Genomic DNA, 20,851 nt, shown 5'->3' on the forward strand with positions numbered 1-20,851 from the left:
GTTTATATCATTTTTGGGGGGGGAGATTTTGCAATGAAAAACTCTTAATATACTCACTCCTATCCATATGCTTTAAGGAAATGTCATCCACATCTTTTTTACTATATCAATTCTTTAATATTGTCTCTCATTAAAAGAAAAATTAAATATAGAAATGTTTGTATACAATTTTATGATATAATTCACATTTTTCTGTATCCTTAAGCATAACTTTTAACAAACTTCCATTAGTACACTAGCACAACCCATATTAGAGTAATCAGTGATTTTGTCGGAAGCGTGAGTTTTTAGTAATTTTTCAAATATGTTATTTTGATTTCCTCTATTTTTGGCATGCTCAAAATGAGGAATAAAACATATATTCTACATTTGTAAATAGTTATCTTTTACACGTTTCCAGTTTCTGTTGTAAACCATTTTCTAGTACTTATATGTAGAATTTTAAAATATTATTATTGACATTTCACATTGCCCTTCTAGAATAGCAATTTCTCTATCATCATATTAATTCGATGTCTTTATCTTCTTATTCTCTTGCTAAAGAATATACTACAAACATCGTCGTAACATATATTATTATTGTGTAATTCATATGACATCATTCCTTTATTTTTAAATTTTTACCAGTCAATTTAAAAACCTTACGAATCCATTAAGATATAGCAAAGAAATATGGTTTATTTTCCAGTGTGTATACAAAGGAAGAAATTAATAAATTTTGAGTAGGTATTAACTGAAAATTAGAATGGAATACAATGAAGAAAAAGAAAGGATTACATCTTTTTACATGTGCTTATGACGGCGTAATCACTTTATCTGCCACAAAAAAAATTTATCAGTATATGTATTCGTCTTCTTATTTAGTCAATTATAACAACCTTTTGGGCCATAAAAACAAGCGAATTACAAGTTTATCATCAACATTTAATACTAACAAGAAGAAATATGATTATAATGATGTTTCTTTCTTACACAACAATTGGAAATGATGTTAGGCCAAAGTTTAGAGTCTGCTTGATGTAACGTTACCCTCTTAGATATGTGACGATTTACTAATTAAGTACCACATAAAAACGTAAGCTCAATTGTTTAAAGATAATGGATCATAAAATATCTTGCGTAAAAATTGTAAATAAACCATCCTGAGGTCGTTGATGTAACTCCCATTCCAGGATGCTTCTTCACAATATCAAGAGAGGAAAAAAAGAAGAAAAGAAAACGTAAAATATAATTGTCAATAATTGGAAAATATGTAAATGAAAGAACTGTTGAAAGAGTCTTCTAATCGCTTTGTTTTAAAAAAATCATTGGCTAATTGTTCTCCTTTTAAATAGGGGTTAAAAAAAGAATAAAAATGAAGAGTGCCAATGTATGAGTCGATTCGGTAGTTCGCGTGAGTCGCTGTAAGCGCGGTTCCCTCCCCTCCAAGTCTTCCTCCTAGATACGCCAGCTGGTTGCTTTGTCTTAACGTTTTGTCCTTGACGTGACGAAGAGTTTCCGCTCTGTCTGTTCCTGTTGGAGTGGTCGTTTCCAGCTTTGTTCTTCTTCGTAGAGAATGACTGTATACTGGAGCAAGTGAGTATCGAGCAAAATAGTTTGAATGCTGAAACTTATGTTACTATATTTTTCTGTTTTTAGTAACATGGTTAATGTATTTTTGTATTTAAGGAACGAATTTTGTAACCTTTTTTCAAGAATGAACTAAGCAAGGTTCTAAGAGGATATTCCTGGAAGTCACAAACATAGTTACTTTCAATATTACGTATAATATAGGTTATATATATATAACCGTAACCGTATTTTCCTCGATTGGATGTTTTTCCTTTATCAGTGGTCACAATTTTTTTAGACCCTCGAATAAATCAACTTCGTTGTGCACTTTGGTGCAAATAATGTTACAGGAAGAAGCCGGTTGGTTCCAAAGATCAGGGTTAAAGTAAGTAATACTTGGCTTGTAATTTCATATGGCACGACAGTGCAGGGGTAACCTAGTGGCCTTATGAATAATACAGCTATCGAACATACCTTGAAATCCTGTTCACGCGAAAGTTAATCTTTTAAGAAAGTTATTGTGAAGAATCGACTTATCATACTGGACAAGCAATGCATAAGAATGTGGAAGCAAAAACCTGTATCATGATAGACACGATTTACGTATGCTGGTTGGGAAAGAGCAAGGGAATTACCAACACATTCCAAAGACAATATTGATCTGCAGTACAAACTTTTCGTGTTATCGTTCTCAGAAAGAACCACTGCACCATTTGTTAAACAAAGATTGGCTAAAGCAATCGGTGATGTAGTGGTAACGTGCCAGACTTTAAAATTGAAAACCTTGTTTCGATTCACCAACAGGTAGTATGATTTCTTCGCATAAAATAATGGCTGCAGAGATTTATCTTCTGATGGAGAAGTTAAAAAGCATCACTGGCGATAATTCAAATAAACGGTGTGTGCATTCTATATCATACGTGCAATGATAAATATGTTTCATATTTATATTCGTTCCCCTCTCTCTATTTCTTGAAGTTTCCCTATTCTGTCTTTGCATCTTCACTTCTCCCCCTCTCTCCCTCTCACACATACACGCACTTCATCTTCCAAAGTTAAAACGGAGCAAGAGCGCGACGTACCTGGTCTGGAGAATTTAATTAATTATTAACTTTGGCGTCGTGTTTTTCGTGCTCTGGGGATAACATCTCCAGCCCTGGTGATCTCTGACAAATACTGTTTAAACGCAAGGGAATAAGTAAAATCTCTTTTTTATCCTCCGGGTTTAACGAGTCTCAGTCGAATTATCGGGTCACTACGCATTTGAATCCTCGACCCAGTGGTGGTCTATAATTTAACCAACATCATTCGACTGACACGATGAACCGCTTGAATTCTTAGCGTGTTCATTTTATCTGTGCAAATTACGTTATATTCGGAAGAGATAAAATCAAAGTTGGATGTTCGGAACAGGTAGATCTTCGGAAAAGAGTAGAAAATGTTGTTTATTTGAAAAGAAACTTTTATTTATACTAATTGGACACAAACTTTATTCCCATTCTTTAATTTAATGTGTTTTTCCACGTTGAAATTTGAAACATGCTACGTCTATGAGGAACATTAATTTTTGCTTTCCAAAATTTATAACTTTTCATTACAATACAATTTGGACTTTTAATATGGGATATTTCTGATAGAAATTAACAGTAAAATGGAACTCTTTCTTCTTTCTTTTATTTTCTCTTTCGTTCTTTCTCTTTTCTTTTCTTCTGTTTCTTTTTAATTTGCACTAGTAGTCCCCAACTCTATTAGGGGATTTCAGTGCGAAGGTAGGACGAGATGACATTTTCAAACCGGTTATAGGGAACGATAGCCTGCATAAAGAAAATAATGACAACGGTGTTAGACTCGTGAACTTTGCAACATCCAAAAACCTAATCGTGAAGAGTACAAAATTCATAAATACACTTGGACACCACCATACGGAAAAAAACATATTCAAATTGATCATGTTTTAATAAATAGAAGAAGGCAATCTAGCATAATTGATATCCAGTTGTTTAGAGTTGCTGGTTGTGACACTGACCACTACCTGGTAGAAGCGATAATACGAGAGAGATTATTGCTGAATAAAGATAATATTCATTGTCAGAAAACAAAGAGATTCAATTGAAAGAAATTAGGAGAGAGCCAGGTAAGAGAGAAATACAAGATTGAAGTTTCGAATAGATTCTCGGCTTTAGAAGATTCGGAGTGCACTAGTGTTGAGGATACCTGGATTGGAGTTAGAGATAGCATTAAAATTTCAGCTAAAAATATTGGGGCACGCGGAAATACATAGGAACAAACCATGGCTCGACCAGGAAACTAGCAGAGAAGAGAAAACAGGCAAAATTACGCTCCTACAAAATCCGAATCAAATAACTACACAAAATTTCGCAGATATCAGGCGGGAAACTTCGGATACTTTTAGAACAAAGAAACGAGATTTTATAAAAGCTAAAATTAAGGAACTTGAAGATAATAGTAAAAATAAAAACATCCGGGACATGTATAAGGGAATCAACGAATTTAAGAAAGGCTTTCAACCTCGTGCTTACATATTAAAGAAATCTGACGGTACAGTTCTCACTGACACGGATAGCATCTTAAATAGATGGAAAGATTTCTTTGACGATTTGCTTAACACGCAACCAAAAACTAGTTTGCGTGGAGAAAAGGAGATACACAACGCAGAACCCTATATTCCAGAACCCAACCGAAGTGCAGTAGAAACCGGTATAAAGTAATTAAAGAAACACACATCTCCGGGTGTAGATGCAATTCCGGCTGAGTTAATTTTAGCTGGAGGCGAAAAATTGTGGAACAAGATACAAAACTCATTCTCCTTATCTGGAACAAGGAAGAATTGCCACAAGAGTGCAAAGAATCAATCATTGTTCCAATTCACAAGAAAGGCGACAAAACTGACTGTAATAATTATCGAGGCATTTCTCTTCTGTCAACATCCTATGAAATCGTTTAAAATGTTATATTACCAAGACTGACCCCATACGCAGATGAAATTATTGGAAATTATCAGTGAGGACATAGATGAAATCGATCAACTATCGACCAAATATTTACCATTCGCCAAATACTCGAAAAAAGTGGGATTACACTACCCCGGTACATCAACTATTTATTTAGTTTAGAAAGACGCACGACTCGGTTAGGAGAGAAACATTATACAACGTTCTTACAGAACTTGAAACACCGAGAAAGCTAATTAGATTAATTAACATATGTTTAAATGAATCCCAAAGTAAAGTCCGGGTAGGAAAATGTTTGTCCGCGAGCTTTCACGTCGAGAATGGCCTGAAACGAGGACATGCGTTGTCGCCACCTGGACATGCGAGGACATGCGTCAAAGATAGCAACCAAGACCAAGAGTTGAACGGTAATCACCAGGTTATGGCATATGCTGATGATGTAAATTTAATAGGTGATGATAGGAGAACAATAGAAACAAATGCAGAGATCTTACTAAACGCTTGGTGGGACATGGGTTTAGAAGTAAATGCAGAGAAAACTAAATACATGGAAGTGCGTCGTGACCGGAATACATGAAATTATAAATGCGATAAAATAATAAATAATTATTTTGATAAAGTGGATACTTTCAAATATCTAGGATCAATATTAATAGACGAAAATCAAATTCACTGAGAAATTAAACGTCAACTAAAAGTAGGGAATTCGTGTTATTATTCAATTCAACATCTCTTGTTGTTGAGGAATTTGAAGCTTAAAATATACAAAACGATAATCATGCCTGTTGTCCTGTATGGCTGCGAAACATTGTCACTTACTCTCAGGGAAGAACATAGACTGAAAGTATTTGAGAACAAGATCCTGAGACAAATATTCGGAGAAGCGGGAATGGGGAATGGCGGAAATTTCATAACAAAGAACTACATAATTTATATGGTTTACCAAACATTGTTAGGGTCGTCAAGTCTAGGAGGCTTAGGTGGGCGGTCATGTAGTTAGAATGGAAGAAAGTAGAAACGCTTTCAAAGTCTTTACTGGAAGACCAATCGGAAAATGACCATTGGGAAGACCTAGACGCAGATAGAAGGACAATATTAAAACGGATCTCGCAGAGATCGGAATACAAAGTAGAAACTAGATGCATTTAGCTAAGGATAGAAGTCAGTGGAGAGATTTTGTGAAAGCGGCATTGAACCTCCGGGTTCCACAGGCCATAGAGTTAGTATATACCAACTAGTATGGATGCCGTAAATCATTTGCTTATGGTATAAAACGTTAATACGTTCTGGTTATGGGTTCTGAAACAAAAAAAAAAAAAAAAACATCGTTAGCACATCTTTGAATGTGTTCTACCATTAAATTATACAATTAATTGATTTTAAAAAAATGCAAATCAGGTACAAAAGATTAGTAAAACGCTGGCAGAGGCTTAGATGATAACTATAGTTTCATTAATAAAAACAAGATGATTAGCGAATTGGCTTCAACGATGCTTGAATTCATCTTTTCTAAATATCAATCCTCAACATGGCCAACCTTTAATAGCTTTATCAATATCACGGTTTTGAGTGGTTCGAGAATGTGAACCAAGCAAGGATAACTTAAAACAATTTAAACTAGAATTTAAGCTATTACGTACAACATCAATTATCACTGTTGAGGGAGAATTAAAGGAAAATATGAAAATAAATAATAACGTTGAAATAGTTCCGAGAGATCGCTTCGTGCTGAAGCGTACGATACAGTAGTAAGGGATCATTTATATCGGGTCGAATCAGCAAAAGGTTGACGATTCTGATTGACTGATAGAGCCATGTGATTATTGGACCCGCCATGAAGGGGAATTAGCTCCTGCTCTTGAGTCACGTGTTATGACATCATGAGGCCATGTTGTCTTAATACTACACTGCCGGGTAAGACTTTACTATCTATTGAGACTAATATTTCTAAACTAGGGGATATGCAATGGGGCTTATCTCTTTCTCTTTAACAGCCATAAAATTTTGAGATGGTTATCATCTTTCTTGCCTAATATTGTTATATGATCGAGTAGATAAATTACTCTGAATGACCCACCTCAAATAAAAGTTATGTGTGTATTCTCCTAAAAAATTAGTTACTTTTTGATGGTATAAATACTGATGTTTTTTATTTTCTTTTACGTGCAGGACAGAAATGCACTCCTCCTCAATTTGAGAATCATCCCTTAAATTTGACATGGGTACCTAATTTCAGGGTCAAATATCAAGATTATATTTTTGGAAGACTCGCGGTTTTTTACAAGGACTAACTTCGTTCCACTGGATAGATATATAATTATGAATTTTTGGTGCATACGCCTTTAAACATGGAGCTTATTTGTCAACCAGTATGTGCCTATAAGGATACATTTATTATCTAAAATTTGTGAAGGGTAACTTTTAGGACCCTCTTCAATAGAACATTAAACATAACATTGGACTAAAAAAAGATTATGTCGCATTTACTCTTTACTTAAGTCTGATAGTTCCATTGTAACAACTATTCTAATGACACAGCAATTAGTAGGAACAATTGTTATAACGTTTAGCAATTTAACGGCTCAGAATCTTTCTGCACAGTAACAGCGTTGCTTCGTTCATGGAAACAGTGTTGCTAAGTCTTTTTAACTAAACGGCTCCGACTCTTTACAGAACGGTTCCGTTAAGTGCAAGAAACTTCAGAAAAATCCCAAATTGAAAGCTTGAAAACCAAATTTTTGGAAACTACAAATTTTCAAGTTAACAAATATTCAAATCAAAATTTTGGAACTAAAAAGTTAATAGCGAATTCTGGAAAATGAAAGATTCATAAACGAACATTTCCGAACAAATCTTGTTCAAATCAAAATTGTCAACGAAATTTTGAAGTATAATTTTAAAACCAAAATTTATGAACTAAAAGTTTAAAACAAAAAATTGAAAAACTAAAAGCTATTAAATAAAACTTTCAAACATTTTCTTTGCACAAAAAATTAGAATAAAAAGATCAATACAAATTATTGAAACTACATTTTTAAACACAAATTGAAAAATAGCCTAAAATTTTCAAACCTACGTTTTAGAACTAGAAACTAAAAAGCAAATTTTGAGAATTTAAAACGTTTCAAATCAATTTTAGAAATATAAATTTTCGAACTAAAAGTGTAAATGAAATCTTTCGCATCCACATTTTTCTGAAACCAAACTATTCGAAATAAAAATCTTGGAACTAAATATTTTCGAGCTTTCGTTTTAAACACAATTTCAAACTGAAGACTTTGAAACACTAAAAACTCTCAATTTTAATTCGAAATAAACATTGAAATCAAATATTGCAAACTAAAATTTCTTAAATCAGTACTTAAAAATCAAATTTTTCAAACTAAATATTTTGGAACGAATAGTGTTCAAACTAAATAACAGTAAAAACAAATTTTGGAAACTACAATTCTTAAAAAAATGAAATATTTTTCTCGAAATAAAATTTTCAAACAAACTTAACCTTAGCGAAACATTAGAACAGTTTTCAAAAATTTAAAAAAATCAGATCAAAATTTTTGATTTCAAAATTTCAAATTTTTGGTACTAAAACTGCAAACATAACATTTTAAAATATTAAATTTTGAAATCAACAATATCAAGCTAACATTATTTAACACGAGAGAAATGTATTCAGTGTTCCTGAAGATGTGTTTGATGAAATCAGAGAAGATGTAACATTTTCAGCTAGTTGTATTTTAATTAAAGCCATTTGCTTATTCATAGAATATGTAGTTTCCCCGATACGAATATTGAATAATGAAAATGTTGAAGAATTAGTACGCTAAACGTGTCATCTTCGAATCGTGCAGTTGTACCTTGAAAAGAAAAAAGAAGCAATATATTACTTTGTATACTGGTACAAATTTGTTTTTTTCGGAAAGAAGAGAAACAAAGAGTCGTTGATTTTAAACATGATAGAGAGAATAAAATTATGAAAAATTTACTCGTATTGGCACATGTGTCGTAATCCTTGCCCTTGCTCGCTGCTCACTATTTTTGGCATCCCTCGTCTGGGTTTTATTGTATGATATGGATGTATTCAATTTTTAGTTCGTTGTTGCTCCCTTACGCCAATTTGAAAAGGAAAAGTAGGGAAAAAACTGTTATACAAGGGAAAAATATTTGATCATGTATTTACGGTTTTCCATGTTCACTTTCGTGCTTGTGTTTTCGCTTTTCAACGCACTCATACCGAACCGTGTCATACGAGTCGATCACAATGATACGTCGCTTTTTCATAGTTGATAAAATATTTTTTTTCTTTTTTGCGGGTAACGATACTATAACCTTTGGTACGACTTAATTTATGTGGACTTATGATGGTCATTGTCCACGGCATTGATTAGAAATCTTTTCATCTAATGTGTTGAAATTTAAGTGTTTTCAAGCTTCATAGTTTAGCGTAAATAATATGATCTTGCATATATTGCTCGTTGCTTTGATGTCTGGATTATATATTGGTAAGCCGTAGTCCTCTTGGTCATTCACTAACATATGTCTTCATGTAGACTCCTTCTCCATACGGTTGCGTAATATCTGATGTAAAAAGCAAAATAAATTGATGGTTCAATGGTTGCATTCTCGGGGTTTTGTGTGAAAATTACATAATACTTGTCAAAGTATACAACAATTTTGTTAATTTCCTTAACGCCGTAGATAAGAAATAAAAGGGTACAATAAATGTTATGTTTTTTAGTGTTTAAGGGCGGCCGCATCATGTTATTTTTTGTACTATAAGCGTATAGTTGTCACCATGATTCATGATAAGCATACATTGACCTCTTTTCTTATTGCTTATTGAACATGTATAAATGGGAAATGCATTGTTTCGTAATGTACGTATGTCATTTTTTGGGGAACCGGTCAAACCCCCCACAGCCAAAACACCCACACTCAAGAAATGTCAAAATGCCCACACAAACGGTCATAAACCCCACACAAATGGACAAATCTCCCAAACACACGAACGGTCATAACCCCCACAGCCAAAACCCCCACACTCAAGAAATGTCAAAACGCCCACACGATCGGTCATAACCCCCACACAAATGGACAAATCTCCCAAATACACGAACGGTCATAACACCCACAGCCAAAACCCCCACACTGGTAATCGGTCATAACCTCGAACGGACATAACTCCCACACAAATGGACAAAACAACCACAAATAGCAACGGTCACAATCCCCACATAAATGGACAAAACCTCCACAAAAATGGACAAAACCCCCACACAATCGGTCAAATCTCCGCAACTCTGAAATGATTCTGGTTGTATGTCTTGCCCTTGTACTTTTTAATAACAATTTTTATTCCACTTAAACTGATGTTGCAACTATTCTTCTTGCAGCACTGTTTTGTTATGACAGAAACACTAAAGTGGGCGTCGTAAAGAGCCGCAACAAAGACGTGCAATCACTATATTTTCAAAGTGTGTGGGATTTGTACGATTGTGTAGGGGTTTTGTCCATTTGTGTGGCAGTTGTGACAATTTCTGCATGTGGGAGTTTTGTCCCCCACATAATGGGAGTTTTGTCCCATTTGTGTTGGAGTTATGACCGATCGTGTGGGCGTTTTGACATTTCTTGAGTGTGGGGGTTTTGGCTGTGGGAGTTTTGACCTAGACCCATTTTTTGTAACGTCAGAAATTACGAAAGTGAGATTGGAAAAAAATGACATGATCTTGAAAGTTCGGTGCGATGTCATGATCAGAATTGCGTTACTAGAAAATATATCTTAAAATAAAATGATGTTAAGTCGCAACTATTGATATGTCAGGAAAACGTATTTTCGATATCATTAGATCATAGATTTGCAATTCAATGAGCTCGTGACAGCACGTAGCCAATAAGATTGCTTGCTAAAGGCCGTTTCTTTTCGCGATTCATCATTTGCTAAATATTTTGTAATATTTGAAGCGACATTAATTCTTATTGGCTCCCAGTTACATCACTCGTTAATCTCCTCATTTCTAATTGCTTGAAAGTGAAGTCAGCTAATATTGATAACATTTGTGATCTACATAAAAAATCAAAACTTAATTTTATATACTGCATCAGTGAAGATTGTTAATCTAACAAGGTGTGCATTTTTTATCACTGTGAATTTAAAACTACAAAGCAGCCAGTTTAGTTGGAAATAATTTGAATGACGTTCACAAGATATTAATATTAACATTTAAGATTTTTTCCACAGGCATATTGAATAGTTTTTGCGAAACCTTGTTCCTTGATATGAGTGGAACATTTTGTTTTGCTCCGCATTGTTTTTCTAAAACTAGGCATGATTATCATATTGTTGTTCCCTAAGAGTTTGTTACGCACTACTATTTATAAGCTGTACAAACTTATAGAATTGTTTCGTTCTTGTAAATTCGTTAAATGCTGTAACTAATGCACTCATATTAATTTTACTTTTTCGGAAACCTATTCATGAAATATTTCGCTTTAACGCTCCAGGATTGTGTCCTCTTAGCTAAAAGAAACAATGATTAAAAGAGGTGAATGATAATGAAATAAGTGGGGGAATGAAAACGTCTAGCAAGAAGGGAGTACTCACCTCAACGTGGATGCAAACCACATTAGCGCCCACCGAGATATGGACCCAGACCGTCGCTGACCGCTTAGCGACGAGGAAGAGCAGTATTTGAGAAATATCGCATGATATTTTGGTAAAAACTTTTAAACTATACAGATTTAAAAAAACAAAAACATCAGAGTTTGTTTTCTTTTTTTCTTCTTCTTCTGGAAAATTACGTTTTTGTAATATAAGAGTTTTATTTATATCTTAGGCTTACTAACGCATCAATTTGAAGTTCACTGTAAGAAAAAAAAGCTTACTACAATGATTCTCTCTCACGTCTCAGTATAGCAAGAAAACAATCTCATTCCTGCATTGTTTTATCTATACAGTATCTTAGATCAGTTACACGCTGATGTAATTTATATTACTTTTTACTAAATGAGGTCTACGAATTGATTTCCAGTATGGTCACAATAACACATTTTGAGCATCAATTTCAGACATGGAATACGAAAAAAAAAACATCGTTCGACATTAGACACGATTTCATATTGAAGATCGAATGCTGGAATTCCAATTCAATATATCACACGCAGGGACTAATATCATTGATTGAGTACATAATAGACTTCAAGCGATACTGGATAACTTATTGCACAGTGGCAGTCGTCAAGCTATGATAGGCTCATTTATAATATCTCTATGTAATACCAATAAACCGTATAGGGTGAGTTTCTGTCAGGACCGGAATATGAAACTGGAGACTACCTGGGCCTCGAATCTCTTGAACCACCCAACCGATCTCGATCAAACCTTAAACATAGATAAGCTTTGGATCTGGGACGACTTTTATCATTTCAGTTTGACGGTGCAACGTAGAGGAATATATAACTAAAAAATGAAAATGAAGGTGATTTTCTTTGTAACTTCATCATCTTGAACCACCAAACCGATCTCGATTAAATTTTCAACATAGATGAGATTCGGGTTTAAGATGGTATTTATCTATTTACTTTGACGATATAACTTAGGGATGAGGAGTGGGATGAGTTAAAAATAATAAATGAAACTTGATACCTAGTGAAACAAAGGATCAATCACGATCAAATTTTTAAACATAGATGAGGTTCGGGCCTGCGATGATTTTTATCGTCTCAATTTCACGAGAGAACTTGGAGAGGGGAATTTAAAAAAAAGAAATAAATATATAATAATTAAATAAAACTTAATAACTCTTGAACCACCAAACCAATCTCGATCAAATTTTAAACCGAGATGAAGTTCAAACCTGAGATGGTTTATGTCATATCACTTTGACGGTGTATTTTTGAGATATGGTGGGGAAGTGACATTAAAAAAAGAACAAAAACTTACCGTAGTAAGTGGCGAATCTATAATGTTTTGAGTCGCTGAGATTAACAGTGCTGTTTAAATGCAAATTCAGCCCCTAAACGTGGAGGAGGGAGAGACATGTAAAAATGATGGAAATAAACAATATCATGGTCGAATTTATAGTTTTGCGGCTTGCTGAGATCTACAATGACACTGCAGGTGCCGTGCCCCACAGCATAGGGTGGCTAGGGTATATATAAAAAACCTCCAAGATGCTCGATATAAAGGAGTGCTTTAGTAATCCTAAACAGAGACTGACTAACGGAACATATTACTACTTTTTCTCAATTTAACCCAACGAAGCGGGTAACTAATGATGATGATGATGTCGATAATAATAATAATAATAATAATAATAATAATAATAATAATAATAATAATAGAAATAATATAGTACTGCACTATGAATTGAACATTTATTATTATTATTATTATTATTATTATTATTATTATTATTATTATTATTATTCACGTGCTTTTGAACTTGCACGACGAAATTACTCCAAAATCAGTTTTATTTGTGTAATTTTTTTCTGGATTGTATATTTTTCCTGTATTAGTGGGCACTAATTTCTCTGTAGGCTGTCGAAAAATTCAATTTCGTTGCGTACTTTGGTTCGTACCAAAGATCAGGGCTAAAGTAAGTAATATTTGGTTTGTAATTTCAGATGGCATTATAGTGTAGGGGTAAAGTAATGGCCTTATCAATAATGCAGGTATCGAACATACGTTCAATTCCTGTTCACGCCAAAGTTATTTTTTTTTACAGAGTGATTGTGAAGAATCGACTTATCATACTGAACAAGCAATACATAAGAATATGGAAGCAAACACCTGTATCACGATAGAGACTATTTAGAAATGCTGGTTTGGAAACCAGGACATTCCAAAGACATCATTTATCTGCAGTATACAATATTTGTGTTATCGTTCTCAGAAAGAACCACTGCACTTTTTGTTAAACAAACTTTGGTTAAAGCAGTGGCTGGTGTAGTGGCAGCGTGCCGGACTTTAAAATTGAAGACCTTGTTTTAATTCCCCAACAAGTAGTATTTTCTTTCGAGTAAAATAATGGCTGCAGAAAACTTAAAAAGCATCACTGGCGATAATTCAAGTAAACATTGTGTGCAATCTACACCATACCCTGCCCATAAGTATGTTCCATATTTATATTCGTTTCCCTTTCTCTATTTCTTGAAGTTTCCCTATCCTGTCTTTGCATCTTTCACTTCTCCCCCTCTCTGCTTCTTCCGAACACACGCACTTATGCTCCAAAGTTATAACGGAGCAAGAGCGCGATATACCTGGTCTGGAGAATATAATTAATTGTTAATTTTGGCGTCGTGTTTTTCGTGCTCTGGGGATAATATATCCAGTCCTGGTCATCTCTGACAAAAATACTATTTAAACGCAAGGGAATAAGTAAAATCTCTTTTTCATCCTGTGGGTTAACGAATCTCAGTCGAATTGCCGGGTCACTACGCATCTTCATCGTCGACTCAGTGGTGGTCTATAACCTAACTAACATCATCCGACTGGCTCGATGATCCGTTTGAGCTCTTAGCGTGTTCATTTTATCTGTGGAAATTACGTTATATTCGGAAGAGATGAAATGAATGCTGGACGTTCGGAACAGATAAGTCTTAGGAAAAGACTAGAAAATAGTAAATTCTTTGGTTATTTGAAAAGAAAATTTTAGTTATACTAGTTCGACACAAAATTTGTTGCTATCCTATAATAGAATGTTTTTTTTTTCACGTTGAAATTTGAAACATGCTATATCTATGAGGAACATAAACTTTTGCTTTCGAACATTTCAAACTTTTCATTACGATACAGTGGACTTTTAATATAGGATATTTCTGATAGAAATTTGCAGTAAATAGAACTATTCTATTAACTATTTCTTTTATTTCACTTTTCTTTTCTTTTCGTTTTTTTCCTTTTTTGTTCACTTAGCATTAGTAATCTGAAATGGAGGATATGACCAACGCTATCTACTGGGTTTATTAGTATGTATTTTGAAACAGTACGTCCAATGAAAATCTACCGGAATTTGCAATCGAACGACGCGGAAGAAAGCATGTGTGTTAAACTTTTGACATTATCCTAGATGTGTCTCAGAGATCTACAGTTCTACTTGAAATTGAATATGCTGGGCATTGTGAAAGGGACAAAATGAATGTTTAACACTAGAACGGCGGTGTTTTTGATACTCTCTAGAACGGCGGGAGTGGGTCAAAAATGACCCAATCCATTTTTATTAAATATTTGTATTCTAAACCACTAATATTTATTGCATAATAAAACGTGAGTGTCATTCAATAAAACAAAAAACTTCTTTGAACTCTAGCTTAATATTTATTGATAAATGTGTTGTTGCCAATAATACAAATTTACGAAACGCTATTTGTTATGAATATAGTATTATTACAAAAATATTATTGAATGTATTATATACAATGTCAGTTTATTATATTGTGATGTTATATATCATTCTAATTCCTAGATAGGTATTATTGTTAGATAATTTGTTCAAGCGCATTACCTAACTGAACTAAACTAACCTAATCTACACACATCTAAACTTGCAGTCTTACACAGAACAAAGTTCAGTCACTCCTCTACAAGGAGAAGGGTCATACAAAAACGTTGTTCACAAATAAAAACATGTCGTATTACACAAAAAATATTTTACTAATATGGTTGTAATACGGATCTATGCATTTCTATAACTTTCCTTTCCCTAGTTAGAACTTGTGGAAACACATAACCTGACATAACCTAAAATACCATACACAATCGTAAACTTGCAGTAGTTCAAACCAGAAAAAGTCAGTATAGAGTGATTGTTTTATAAATAAGATTTGCTAGGTTCTAATCATGAAAGCTCTGACATGAAAAAAAATGTAAACTGTTCTTTCGAACAACTCCTTTAGAGATTCTACTTCTTTGGTTGAAATATAATTTATACAAACATAAGAGAAAGTAAGTTGTCTCCCATTTAGACCTCTAAACATTTTGGTTTCGGTAGCTTTCAAATTTCTGGTTACGGCACAGGCTAGTAGTCAAAGAATTCTTGGTATCGCCGGAAATTCAACTCGGGATTTCCTCAATCCGTACTCAGCCACGTTCACCACTAGACCAGCGAGGCGGTCATATAGTGGCGATCACAATGAGAGCTTCGGATTTCTTCTCCCAACTCGTCTGGTATATAGGAACCTTGTCCCAACCCGTCTAGTCAGCGTGGGAGCAGTAGACCAAGTCCTGCCTCCGGGGAGAGGCCTCATCCAATATTGGATCGAATATGGCTGTGGTTTATTTATTATTATTTATTTGTGTTATAAACGTCTTCTCATGAAACGTTCCAACATAGTGATACCAACACAAAAACACACTAGCTATATATTTTCTCAATAGCATGCAAATTGTTTGCATTTTTTTTGTTAAAATGATTGAAATTATTATGAATATTTTGTTACGATGTAAGACATATATTTGTGTTCAATAATAATAATAATAATAATAGTCTTACCTATTTTACGACGCTTATTTGCAGAAGTATGTTTTTCTGTGCTTATCTCTTCCTCTTTCAATATTTCATCCGGATCATCATATTCGTTGTTATTCGGCAGGTACTCTTCATCTGAAGAAATATCAAGGCATTCAGCGTCAGACTCGGTCTCACTTATGTCATTGAAATTTCCAAGTATTTCGTCCAATATCATCAGTTCTTGCTCATAATGAGTGTTTGAAATAGCACACCAGTCCGAAAATAATGAGATTCTCCTAATCAACAGACTTTCTAAAGTATTACTAACTCCAACTAAACTGACAAAATTGCTGAGAAGCTGTTCTTGAACACGAGGTGGAATGGGAGAGTTTTAGAAGAAAGAACGGTCGCAAGATAAAAACGCTAGCCAGCAGTATTGCTACAATGCAACAAAATATCACTAACAAAAGAGTAGGGTCAAAATTGACCCACGCCGCCGTTCTAGTATAATTGTTTGTTATTTCAAAAGGCAAAGTGTGGATAAGAGTAATACTTAGTACAAATATTTCTTCAAGAGAACGAGTAAAAGTCACAAAAATTCGATCCGGTTCGTAAGAAAATAGAAAAGTTGTTAAAACTTAAAGTTTGAAATGGGTCAAAAATGACCCAGCCGCCGTTCTAGTGTTAAAGCATCCTCTATATAGAGGGTGGACCCTTTTAATCAATCTACGGAAATATCTGCAAAATGATAAAACATAGAATAAATGTTTGAAGTACCCGTTATATATTGCTAAGGGGGAGAACCAATCCCACCAAAAGTACCCCTCCACGCTCCCCGTAAATGGGGGTAACGGGGGTAACTTTGAAATGTCAAACGAGAACATGGGTGGAGAAATACCTCATCCGAAAGGTCTTGGAAAAGTAAGTAACGCTGTACCAAAAGATGTTCCATATGGAGCACCAGTTCAAAATGGCCGCCATGATATAGTTCGAAACTCCAGTACCCGTAGTATGAAAATCGTGGAACTTAAATGAATGAAAAAAATTGAAATACGTAAATATCACAGGGAATAGCGAATGGAGTGGTCCCTGTGATCCTAGTGGCCTCCCTGAAGGGGTCTTGGGGGCTAACTTCAAAATTTCAAATGGTAACATGAGTGAAGTGGTACCTCGTTCAATAAATCTTGCAAAATGAAACATCATGCAGGAGAAAACGATTGAGGTGAAATGGCACTGTTCTCAAAATGCCGCCGAAACATAGTATCCGTGTCAGAGAAAAGGTTTAGTACCCGCAGTATGAAAGCGATTGGAGATAAATCAACAGAAGAAAAAATGGAGTAGCTAACTGACGTGAGGCACATCGAGAGGTGTTGATGGGGTGATTTCAAGGTCCAACTTAAGGGTATCCGGGGCCAACTTGAAAATTTCAAGTAGCAACTTGAAGCGAGCAACATCACGTTAGATAGACAAGTGAATATTAAGCATCTTCTGTAAGAATATTTTCGACATGAGACACCGTTTTCAAACTGATCGCCAACTGGTGACTGTGTCTGAGAAAACTTCTAGTGCCCATAGTATGAATACGGTTAGACATAAATGAAAATAACCAAAATTAAATAGGAAAACCACAGACTGCATTAGATGGCTCGAGAATGATACAACCTAGATAGAAATGTTAGAGTAAAATTGCCATAAGGTATAGAGAGAAATCCAAGTCCTGCAAAATAATCTCTCCCTGCGCTATATATGTGAGTGGCGTGAAAGGTAACTGTGAAAGTTCAAATGAGAACTCTACTTTAATTCGCAAATTAAGGCTACGCTACAAATAGGTATGGAGCATTTAGCATAGGTGGTTGGAGCATAGGTGGTTGAAGCGTTTATTTGTAAGGATGATGCTTTAGTGACTTAAAAAGGTGAAATTTTATTTGAATGGTAACCCATATCTTTATGACTGAGTATGATTTGATCCGAAAACAGAAGGAACGTTATACGGAAGAAGTTGTTGAATAATGCAGTTGCAGGAACTTACAAACCTGTGAATTTGCCAATCTCCGTCGCCACAGAAACTTTAATGCAGAGCTTGCTGGTATTCGGAAAGCATTTCGGGGATGTACGTACGCACCGTTTCATCCCTGAAGCTCACAATATGACATGAGTGATAATAGTTAATCAAAATGTAACTGTGAACATCCGCATTAACTCATTGCACCAATTCTCTATCCCTGAAGTCTGCTTTCCAAACAACATTGGGTAGGTCAAGCGTACGCCCGAACCATTATCCGGTCGGATATTCTGAGTGATAGTACCTATTTTTCAGTTCCACTACACGAATGTCAGGATAAAACCGTCTGTAGAAGGCTACAGGCGCTGACTTTCCTCATCCGTGTTTCTCTAATACGGCCTGGGTTTAGATCACTAAACGTGATAAAATAAATTCAAGTCTCTTGCTACAGAACATTGCGCATGAGCTCTAAAACTCCAAGCAAATCTTTCAAATCCATCTGAAAAATATAGTTTTGAGAAATCAAAATAACTAAAACAATGTTGTGTGATTTATGAAATAACGAAGTACCAGTACTTTGTACACAAAAACGTTTGTAGTAATTGCGGTTATTAGCGTTGTTCCTTAATCCTCGTGTAGAACGCCGTCATAGAGCAGACGCACCTCCGTTGCCTCATGCGCATTGTCCCAACAGACACTTGTGCCCAACACACACACACCGGTACAGTACATGCTGTCTCCAAGCTTAGAGCCAAGATTCTACAGTCGAAGCCTGTTAAATGAGAGTGTTAGCAGCAGATTTGTGAAAAGCAAAGCTTTAGAGTGACTACTTATGTAACTGTCGGAAAAACACTTTTCTCGTACGTATTCTTATTATCTCTACGAATTAGTATTATTAGTATTTGTTGTACTTCTTACTTTGTTTTTATTGACTGTCTGAAATACTGTTGTTCATAAGAATATTGCACTCCAAACGAAATTGTTGCCACGCTACTTTTTTTGGGTGAATGTAGCAAAAATTATCGTCAAGCTGCTGCTTTATATCAAACCCGTTTTCCTGATCGACGGTCACCAAACCATACAGTGATCCGACATATTGAAGTAAGAGCCCTTGAGGGTCGCCTGATGCGTGTTAAGTCAGCTCGCAACTACAACGATGATGCACGAATGATAAATATTTTAGCAGCAATTCACATCAGTCCCCATATTAGTAGTAGGCAGATGGAGAGGTAAATAGGGATACCTAGAAGAACTGCCCTTTGGCTGTTGAGAAAGGCAAAATATCGTGCCCATCACATAACTCCTACTCAAGCTCTTACTGCAAACGACAAGTTACACCGTATAGAGTTTTGTCAGTGGTCACGGGAAACGTGTAGAAATTTTCTTGTTTTTTTTTAAATGTCATTGTTTCGGACGAAGTTATATTTCGCAGTACTGGTGAAAACAATAGGCGTAACTGTCACTACTGGTCAGTTGTCAGTTATCCTCGTTGGCATAGGGCAGTAGATGCTCAAAACCGTTGGACTATTAATGTCTGGTGTGGTCTGGTGTGGTTGGACTATTAATGGATATCTAATTGGTCCACACTTCTTGGATGGAAACGTAACTGGTGACATTTTTCTGGGCTTCCTCAGACACGATTTGCCAGTTTTGCTTGAGGATGTGGGCTTAGAGACATGACAAAGAATGTGGCTGCAGCTAGATGGAGCGCCACCCCATTGTGCACGGAGAGTGGTGCAGTATTTGAACACGCCTGTTAATGGGACATGGATTGGGAAGAACGGACCAGTACTATGGCCTGCACGATCCCCAGATTTAACCTCACCAGACTTTTATCTGTGGGGATATTTCAAGAACATTGTGTATGAACGTCAACCAACAACTGGAGAAGAAATGATACAGCAAATTCGATTAGCTTGTGCACAAATCCCACGGAACGTTTTATTGAATACTGTAACACATTTTCGTAGAAGGATTACTTTGTGTATTCAAGCACAGGGAGATGTCGTTGAACACAATTTAGTCGTTGAACACTCACGAAAAGAAGCACCCCGTACGTGAGAGGACATGGGATTCACAAAGAAAAAGCACCCCGGTCGTGATAGGCGTGGGAATTCACGAGGTGGGTCCTGAACTGATCTCCCTTGCTACGTGACTCAAGCGCGAAATTGAGCAATCGGCGGGTAGTACTGCCTCTGACAGAGCTATATCCAACCACATACCGGTGAATATCTGCTACGCCGATAGAGTTATCCGCTACAGCTGTAACCAAGAGGTGCTTCCAGCTTGTATCCAAAGTTAGTGTGTCACGACTTGGAGACTCTTGGTGAAATCAGGGGCGGATGATCTCCTCAGAGGGCTTGCGAGTCCATATTAGATTTCACGGTTTTTCTGTCAGGGTGGTCAGTGCTCTTACATACTCGTGGTCGGGACTGTCCACCATCCAAGGGAGTAATTCCTTGTGGATCCCGGGGACCACCGTGTGATCAGTTAGGCTGATCCCACTGTGGTCTCGGGTGACGCTAAAGATATAACCTACTTGGAGGGCTAAAAGAGCAATACATACCCCATATACCTTTTCCTTGAATCCTATTCCTTTGTCCTTACTTGTATCTCATTGTAACCCTTTAACATCATATTCTCTTCATAATGAAATTGCCGAAGAACAGCAAAGTAGAGTGCGTGACCAGACTTCCCGTGTTTTGCGCTGGTTACAATGTAGAATGCACAGTTGGTGATTCACACATACTTTGGTTTTAAGTTAGTTAGCGCGATCGATGATTACTTAAAGGACTCACTAGGCTGTTGTTCCCTCTAACCGTATTCATACTATGAATATTAGGCGCTTTCTTAGACACAGTCACCATCTTGGCGGT

The 20,851-nt window shown here is 35.6% G+C and overlaps 1 pseudogene; it reads left to right on the forward strand.

Annotated features, from left to right (window-relative positions):
- Nucleotides 1–20,036, forward strand: part of LOC145668442 (uncharacterized) — a 40,930-nt pseudogene extending 20,894 nt beyond the window's left edge.
- The last annotated feature ends 815 nt before the right edge of the window (nucleotides 20,037–20,851 follow it).

Source organism: Thermobia domestica, chromosome 1 (genome assembly GCF_964235325.1).
Source record: "Thermobia domestica chromosome 1, izTheDome1.hap1.1, whole genome shotgun sequence".
Classification (NCBI taxonomy): domain Eukaryota; kingdom Metazoa; phylum Arthropoda; class Insecta; order Zygentoma; family Lepismatidae; genus Thermobia; species Thermobia domestica.